We start from the raw sequence: 9,695 nt of genomic DNA on the forward strand, positions 1-9,695 counted from the left end.
CTGCTTCTTCCTCTCCCACTCCCCCTGCTTGTGTTCCCTCTCTCGCTGGGCTGTCTCTATCTCTGTCAAATAAATAAATAAAATCTTTAAAAAAAATAAATAAATAAATAAATAAATAAAAAGTGAATAAAAATGTCAATATCAATAAAGACAAAGAAAGGCTGTAGAAAAATTCCAGATTGAAGGAAGCTAAAGAGACACGGCCATTCAGTGCAACGCCTGACCCTGGGTTGGATTCTGTGCTAGAGGGAGACGGAGTGGTGGGAAGTCCACCTCGGTCAACTGACAAAACTAGAAAATCCACCTAAATGCATGCACTGCCTTATACACGTAAGAGAGCGCCCCTATTCTTGGAAATACAAAGTCAAGTATTTGGGGAGAAAGGGCCATAATACAAGTGGTTTATTCTCAAATGGATCAGAAAAAAAAACATTCGTAGACAGACAGACAAAGCAAATGGGGTAAAACATTAACAATACGTGAATCTGAGTAAAGGGTATATGAGTGTTCTCTACACTGATTGTATTTTTGTAGCTTTTTGAAATTGGAAGGAATTTCCAAATACATATTTAAGAGGGGGAAAAGCTGATGAGATGTTTATAGAATAGATGGAATAAAATATAACTAGCTTTTAATATTTGTATCTTGTTTTCAGTGCAAGTCACTGGCGGGCACGTGCACACACACACACACACACAGCTGGTTAAACGGCAACTGATCATATTGACGTTGTCACAGCACCTACCAACCACATGCCAGACATGCTCACGTATCACAGAAGCCTGACAACAGCCTGGAGGGGTGGCTACGATGACTTCCACTGGCATGAGAGCAGGAGGCCCCCTTTGGTATAAACCACTGTCCTAGAAGGTTCAGATGCGTTCCCACAGACTCGTGCCCACGGCCAAAGGAAAGTCACAATCAGAAACTCCTCTTTCCCAAAATCTTCATGAGATAGCCTTGAGCCCCAGGCAGATGGGCAGCCCTGCTCGGAAAGTGCTTCAAGGCCAGTGCTGTTTTGGTACGCCACAAGTTCACTGAGGAACACCCTTAAGGACTCTAGGAGCTCCTTGGGCCCAGTTAGCAGAATTCTGGGTCTGTTTTTTTCTGACCAGGCTTTACATGCAGATTATCACAATTCTAAGAAACTCCAGAAACTCAGCCCTGCAAACTTGCACAAGATGTGCAAACAGCAAGTGACAAGACTTGGGATCCTCTGTAGCAATTCTCTGTTGTTCCCATGAACTCACAGCTGCCAGGGCCTGTAGACCTCCCTACCTAGGAGCTTACCATGTGAAAGACCCCTCTGTCATTAGTCCTAGATCCGTCTACTGTGAGTCAGAACTCATGGTTTTATAAGCCTGCTGCACATTCTCCATCCTATTACACACCTGAAATGACGGCAACTCTTCTTTATCTTCTGTGTAAATTCGATATCTGGGAAAGCCAAAGTCACTGTATGCCAAGTTAAGCTGAGAATATTGTTGAGGTTTGCTTGGTTTTTCCTGTGTAAGAAGAAAACATACATGGCAATAAAGTAATGATTTCAGAGTTTACTCTTCCAAAAACATGTTCTAACAATCTTCTGAGTAAAGTACATCGTTACAGAAGGTACATAATCTTTGAAAGTGAAGGACTAGTCCTCTGGAGGGGAAATTCGCTTAGATGCAGAAGTTAAAAACATTCATAGACAATCTCATTGAATCAATAATCAAAAACCTCTCAACAAAGGAAAGCCCAGGACCAGATGTCTTCACCGGTGAATCCTACCAAACATTTGAAGAAGAATTAACACCAGTCCTCAAACTCTTCCAAAAAAATTGAAGAGGAAAGAACACTTCCAAACTCATCCTATGAAACTAGCAATGATAACAAAGCCTGACAAATTTGCTATAATAAAGAAAATTATAGACCAATATCCCTGATGAATATCAATGCAACAATTTTCAACAAAATACTAGCAAAAAGATTTCAGTGGCACATTAAAGAGACTATACACCGTGACCAATTGGAATTTATTTCTGGAATGCAAAGATGGTTCAACGTATGAAAATCTATAGATATAATACACCACTAAACAGAATATAGAGGGAGAAAAGCACATGATCATATCAAATGATACAGAAAAAGCACTTGACAAAATTGAACACTCCTTGATAAAACCACTCAAGAAACTAAGAGTAGATGGAAACTACTTCACTATAATAATGGCTGTATATAAAAAAGCCAAGAGTTCACTTCACACTCAATGGTGAACAACTGAAAGTTCTCCCTCTAAGATCAGGAAGAAGACAAGAATGATGGCTTTTGTCACTTCTATTCAACACAGCACTTGTTCCAACCAGAACAACTAGGCAAGAAAAAGAAAACAAGGGCATCCAAATTGGAAAGGAAACAGTAAAATTATCTCTGTAGACAACACGATCTTATATGCAGAAAACCCTAATGATTTCATTTTTTAAACTGTTAAAAACTAATCAAGGAATTCAGCAAAGTTGCAGGATACAAAAATCAACATACAAAAATCAGTTGTGTTTACGTGGACTAAAATCAAACAATCCAAAAAGGAAATTAAGAAAACAATTCCATTTACAATAGCATCAAGAAGAATAAAATACTTCAGAATAAACTGAATCAAGGAGGTAAAAGATTTATACACTAGAAACTGCAAAACATTGCTGAAAGAAATTAAAGGCAGCACAAATAAATTGAAAGACATCCTGTGTTTGTGGATTGGAAGGCTTAATGTTCTTAGGACATCAAAACTACCCAAAGCAATACACAGATTTAATGCAATCCCTATCAGAATCCCAATGAAATGTTTTGAAGAAATAGAAAAATTCACCTTGAAATTCATGTGGAAGCTCAAGAGATCCTGAATAGCCAGAGTGATCTTGAAAAAGAAGAACAAAGTTGGAGACCTCACACTTCCTGGTTTCAAAACATTGTGCAAAGCTGCAGTAATCAAAACAGCAGGCTCGCATAAAGACAGGCAGAAAGGACGTGGAATAGAATAAAAAGCCCTGGAATAAACCCTCACACAGAGAGTCAAAAGGTCTTCAACAAGAATGCCAAGACCATGCATGGGGAACGGACAGTCTCCTCGAGAAATGGTTTTGGGAAAACTGGATATCTACACGCAAAAGAATGAAGTTGGACCTTGTCTTACACCACATATGAGAACTAACCCCAAATAGATCAAAGGTCTAAACATAAGAGTTAAAACTATAAAACTCTCAGAAAAAAAAAAGACATAGAAGAAAAGCTTCCTGACATTGGAATTGTCAATGATTCCTCAGACATAGCACCAAAAACACAGGCAAAAAAGAAAAAAAAGGGACAACAGCAAATTTTAAAACTTCCATGCATCAAAGAATACAATCAACAGAGTAGAAAGGCAGTCTACAGAATGGGAGAAAATATTTGTGAATCATATTGGGGTTCATATCCAGAATATATAAGGAACTCCTACAATTTAACAACAAAAAAATCAAAAAAACCAATTTAAAAATGGACAAAGGACTTGATTAGATACTTCTCCAAGGAGGGTATAAAAATAGCCAACACGCATATGAGAAGATTCTCTGTATCACTAATAATTAGAGAAATGCAAATGAGATGTCACCTCCTACCACTTAGGTTGGCTACTATCAAAAAAGAAAAAAAGAACAAGTGTTGATGAGGATTTGGAGAAATTGGAACCCTTGTGCCCTGTTGGTGGGAATGTAAAATGGTGCAGCCCCTATGGTGAACAGTAAGATGGTTACTCAAAAAATTAAAAATAGAATCACTGTATGACCCAGTAACTCTGCTGCTCGCTGTATACCAATGAAGTGAAAGCAGGATCTCAAAGAGATATTTGCACACCCATGTTCCAGCAACATTATTCACAATAGCCAAGAAGTGGAGGCAACCCAAGTGTTCATCAAAGGATGAGGGATGAATAAGATGTGGTCTAGCCATACAATGGGATAGTTTTCAGCCTTAAAAAGGAAGAAATTCTGTCACACAGTACAATGTGGACGAATCTGGAGGACATTATGCTGAGTGAATAAGCCAGACTCGGAAGGACAAATACTGTATGATTCAACTTATCTGAGGTACTTAGAGTTGTCACATCCATAGTGATGGAAAGTAGAAGGGTGAGTTCCAGGGCTGGGTGAAGCAGGGAATGAGGGGTTGTTTCAGTTTTGCAAGATGAAAAAAAAACTGGATGTGAATAGGTGAATGTACTTAACAGCCCTGCACTGCACATTTTAATGGTTAACATGGTAAATTTTGAATTATGTGTACTTTACCACACTTCAGGATTGTTTTTGGAAAGGTCGTCTTACCACCTTTCAGCTCTAACACTGATGGCGGTCCATGCAGCTGTCCCATAAAGGGGTCATTACCTGGAAGGGAATTCTGCTCACGGTAGCAGACTGGTGCTCTCATCTTTCTAAGACACAGCTGAGCTTTTCTCTTTCTCCAGGTTTTCTATTAAGGACGGAAAGATGATGGCGTGTGTGTGTGTGTGTGTGTGTGTGTGTGTGTGTGTGCGCGCTACATTCACCAAACTGTAGAGTTCCACCCAGATGGACAATTTCTTCTTAAATGAATCCTGCAAACACAGTTCTGGCTTTCACACCCATTACTTTCTGAGGCGCTCACAGTAACCACAAAGGGGAAAGGGTGGATTGTATCATATCCGTTTACATGAGTTTAGACCAGGGTTTCTCCACCTTGGCACTGCTGACATTTGGAGTGGGAGGATTCTTTGTTGTGAGGACTGCCCTGTGCACTCAAAGACATCTAGCAGCATCCCTGGCTTCTAACCACTGATGCTAGTAGCAACCCCCACCCAGCTGTGACAACCAAAAATGTGTCTAGACGTTGCCAGGTGTCCCCTAGGGAACAAAATCACCCCTGTTTCAGAATCATTGGTTTAGGGGTGCCTGGGTGGCACAGCGGTTAAGCATCTGCCTTCGGCTCAGGGCGTGATCCTGGAGTTATGGGATCGAGCCCCACATCAGGCTCTTCCGCTATGAGCCTGCTTCTCCCACTCCCCCCGCTGTGTTCCCTCTCTCGCTGGCTGTCTCTATCTCTGCCGAATAAATAAATAAAATCTTTAAAAAAAAAAAAAAGAATCATTGGTTTAGAGGGCTTGAGTGAGGCGTGGGAATGGGGACAGCTCCCAGGCTATTAGCCCCAGCACGCTTTGCTGTCTCCCATTTGCTTGAGCCCTGCATGCCTCTATGCAGAGATCTTTCATTAATTTATTTCCACTTAGACCTTCTTGACTGAGCCATCTGTATCTGGCCTGTTCGAACCAATAAGTCAAAACTTAGGACAAGGACTCAAACTGGACTCCTGAGCACATGGCAGCAACTTAGAAACAACTTGCCTTCCCGCAGGCTTCCTGCTGCCTGCCAGCCTCTGAACGCGCCCCCCTCTCTCCAAAACCTCCTAATCCAGCGTCTCTAATACTCCTAGGGTATTCTCTCTCCACCTCAGGTTACTTCCATCCTGTCTTATTGCTTCCATTGGACTTGGGGTTTGGGGAGGAAAAGTGAAAGGGACTGTATTTCACCCCATTTACATGAAAATGAAATTATATTTTGGGTTGTTTCCCTTTCCCTTTAATACTTGGATATCAAATGTATTGAAATATTTAGAACGTTTTTTAGGACTTTCATAGGTTGTTTTAGAACCTATGGAACTTTAAGTTTTCAGAACCTTCCTAGATCGCTCACCTTCTAGTTTCTCAGGGGAAGGACTCCAGGCGTGGTGCCGCTGGACCGGGTGGCGTTTAGTTCCAGCTGGTGGGATTGACTGGCTCATGGCATTTGTTAAAGTTCTTCAAGAGCCAAGCAAGAGGCTTTTCTTCATCTAACTGAGCTCTCTGGGTGCACTTGGGCCTTGAAGTGGTGATTCTGGTGGTGTCCTCCGGTCCTTGGAACTGAATAGCACCACTCAACAAACCACTGTCCACTTGGTGGCAAGTAAACTTGCTGAGTGCCTGTCACGCACCAGGCACTGAGGTCGACACTCTACATGGGTATTTCATTTCAACGCAAGCTGACTTAAATTTACTCTCTACGCCTCCACACCAAATCTGCAGGCAAATACGCAGTGCATGAATAGAGATCCAACTTCAGTAACAAAGGAGTTTAATAACATTTACGTGGAAATGAGGTGAGGAAAGGGGAGGGTAAACAAGTTGAACTTCTACAGTGGGGAAGGTGTCAGCAGTGGCCTTGAAGAAGTTATTCTCCGGTCCTGGCTATGGGCAGCCCCCCACCAGCACAAGTAAGGAGCAGGGGCCAGGGGGCCTGCTGGGGCAGGTGACACGGACGCAGTAGGGGGAGGGGTTGCCAGCACACCCCAAGCTCTGGGGGGAGACAACAGCCAAAGAGAGGCAGCAGGACAGAGAACAAGACTAAGAGGTTGGACCAAACCACAGAAGTGGTGGAAGCTGCCAACAAATGGTAGGCCCTGGGGAACACAGAATGCCGAAGATGGGAACGCTACCCCAGGGAACAGCCGGAAATCCAAGTCTGCAAGATCACCTTAATGCTCAGACAGCCCCAGGGCAGGAAGGACATGAAGAAACCTAAGCCCCAAGGGCTCGTGTCCACTGAGCCCAGAGAAGGGGCTTTCTGGGTCCAGGAGACCAGAACTGCAGCCTGGCCAGGGCCAGGCTGGGATGGGCCTCAGAGAAGAGTGTGAGGGCAGGGCCACTGTGTCATAGGCATCCTTGAAGTTAAGCCAGTAGAAAGAGCTTCGAAGGGCATTTGCAGGAAGGGACAGCTTGGCTGATTCCGGACCAAGGGCCTTCTCTCCGCCCTGCTTTTATGCACCTCTTTGGCTCCCCAGGGTGAAGCAGCAGGCCGCTGCAGGTCTGCAGCTGGTGGCTGCAGTGCAGTCAGAAACCTAGATCCTCTGGGGACCTCTCTGCTCCTCCAGAGACCTCAAGGGCATAAATGAAGCAATCCACCATCCAGAGAAGCCAGACCTGGAAATAGCGTTTCACCATCTCAGAAAGTGTCCCAGAAATGTGCGGGTCTGAAGGAAAAAGGTTGTTCTGTGATATGGGCAGTCCCTTTATGAACACAGAACATAGGGTATCTCAGAAGAAGTAACCCCAGGCATGCATGCATACACACACACACACACACACACACACCCGTACATGCACACGCATGAGTATGAACACATATACAATCTCTATACCTCACTGATAGTTTATTTTGAATCCTTTTTTCAAGAGAAGGAGCTCCATCTATCAGTCAGGACACTGCACCATACCTAGGATCCTCCGTGAATTTTCCACAACTCACTGCTGGCTAATGTTGGCTATGGGATGGCCCTCGCTAACATGGGCAAACGAAAGCCAGTTCAACGGCCAGGGAGGAACATACATGTCTGGCAACAGTGCTGACCACCCCAATGCCTCTGGATACTATGACTTCAAGGTCACTAGCAGCTTTCCTGGTGTCTCACCCCTATACTTCCTGTCAAACTCACACTGACCTGATAAATACCTAACCTGACATACGTTGACACTCTATCCTGAATGTCAGATCTTTATTTCCATTTGCCAACTATCAGCATGTTGCAGACACAGCTCAAACTCAAGGTGCCCCAAAACTGAAATCGTGTTCCCTGGAAAATTTGCTCTCTGCCGTGTCCCTTTTGTCACTGTGTTCCCTGAGCTACAAACATTGGCACTAGCCTTTATTGTGGCTCTCTCCTGCCTAAGCAAGTCTCCCCCTGCGTATTTGTGCCCTTCCCCCTGCTGCTGCCATAGAGACGCCTCACTGGCACACACCTGAAACAACTCCATCCCGGTTGCTCTCCTCACTTCCTGCCTTTACCCCACCCCCAACACTCCTGACACAGATGTCTTCCACGTGCACATGTATGTCAGTCCCCAGTGTAATATCCTTCAGTGATCCCGAATCACACTGAAGAATGAAGTCCAATGCCTTGGCAAGGCCAGCCACCATCTGAATCAGGAGCCTCTGACCCTTTGCTCTCATCTCTAGCTGTAATAAAATACTTCTGTGTAGGGCTCTTTTGTGCTTCTGAGCCAGACCCTCTCACCCCAATCCCTGTAGACTTGTTGAATGTCATATCCTTCTGATTGCTGGCCTTCTTCTGTTTCCACCTCAAGGATGTGGAGTGCTAGGGGACAAAGGAAGTGCCTTGTCCACCGTGGAATCCCTTGACCTGTGCCTTGCACGCAGCGGGCATCAGACAAATGTCGGTTGAGTGAATGACCTGCAACGCTGCATCAGAGGCCATGATACAAGGATATCAGTGGCACAGACTCGTCTTGGAAAAGTCCCTTAGTCCCTTTAGAGCTTCGTGGTCATAAACTCATAGTTCCAGAACGACTCCTTTTTGATATGGATGTATACTGGTTTTGTTAAATTGATAGCATATATTTTATTTAAAAAACGAAACGTGGGGCGCCTGGGTGGCACAGCAGTTAAGCGTCTGCCTTCAGCTCAGGGCGTAATCCCGGCGTTGTGGGATCGAGCCCCACATCAGGCTCCTCTGCTGGAAGCCTGCCTCTTCCTCTCCCACTCCCCCTGCTTGTGTTCCCTCTCTCGCTGGCTGTCTCTATCTCTGTCAAATAATAAATAAAATCTTTTAAAAAAAATAAAAAAAATAAATAAAAAACGAAACGTAATTAACGGGGGGCATTGTTCTACACCCCCCCATGTTTCTTAACTATTTGTTTTGGATAAACTATTAACCCACAAAACCGTTTCTTCTGCACAAATAGCTGTTGGAGGCTGTGCAGTTTACCCGCTGACACTCGTCTAAAGGCGTGCATTCAAACACCTGCAGGCAGAACTTACTTTCAGGACCTCCCACGACAATCCTCACTTTAGATCTTTTTCTTCTTCTTCTTTTAGCTTTCCCGTCGCAGAGCAGAACAAAATAACCGAAAATGCTTTGCCTGGCAACTTTCAAGAGCGAAAACCGAGTGCCCAAGAGAACGCAATGATTCCTAAGTGCCCGCTTAAGATCCAGCCCCTCAATCATCACGGGTGAGGCACAACGTTTGCCACACGTGAAACCAGTTCACTCCTCGAGTCTTACCCCCTAACGCATTTCTCCATGCCCGTCACTAATGGGCTCCCATAGTTTCTGCCATCAGACAGACTGCGGAAGTACCAGATCAAAAAGTTACCCTTCTTCCCCTGGAAAACTCATCTCCCCAGAGCGGTTAACAAGGTGAAAGAAATCACGTGACCCCCTGGTCACAATGCAGAGGTTTCCTCACGTGGTTTACAATCACGACAAATTGAAGAATAAAATAAAATCCCATTGGCGCAGCTGGAGCCTGACCCGCGGGGCGGGGCCTCGGGGGCGGGACCAACGCGGGAGAGCCTCGGGGGCGGGGCCTCCGCCCGGGGCGGAGCAGAGCGGGGCTCCGGGGGCGGGGCCCGGTGGGGGCGCAGCGAAACTGCCGCTCGCGCGGCCCCGGGCCTCCTCAGTCGGTCCTGCGCGCCAGCGCGCGGGAGCCTTTGAGCCCGGCAAGCGCGGCGGTGGCGGCGGGGGCGAGGCCTGGAGGCTGTGGGTCGCGCTGGGCCATGTCCCGCCAGCTGTAGAAGTTGTTGCCATCCGTTTCAGACGTGCCTTTTCCACGCCTGACTTGTCTCCCTGCTCTCTCCGTCCCGCACCTGCGCCGCCTCTGC

The 9,695-nt window shown here is 45.4% G+C and overlaps 1 long non-coding RNA gene across 1 annotated transcript in view; it reads right to left on the minus strand.

Annotated features, from left to right (window-relative positions):
* Positions 1-9,689, minus strand: part of LOC117796072 — a 14,529-nt gene extending 4,840 nt beyond the window's left edge. The window contains exons 1-3 of the long non-coding RNA XR_004620421.1: positions 8,853-9,689; positions 5,736-6,097; positions 1,392-1,505 (exon numbers count right to left, since the gene is read on the minus strand). This is a non-coding gene — a long non-coding RNA (uncharacterized LOC117796072). The remainder of the gene's footprint in view (positions 1-1,391; positions 1,506-5,735; positions 6,098-8,852) is intronic.
* Positions 9,690-9,695: the final 6 nt, after the last annotated feature.

Source organism: Ailuropoda melanoleuca, chromosome 14, assembly GCF_002007445.2.
Source record: "Ailuropoda melanoleuca isolate Jingjing chromosome 14, ASM200744v2, whole genome shotgun sequence".
Taxonomy (NCBI): domain Eukaryota; kingdom Metazoa; phylum Chordata; class Mammalia; order Carnivora; family Ursidae; genus Ailuropoda; species Ailuropoda melanoleuca.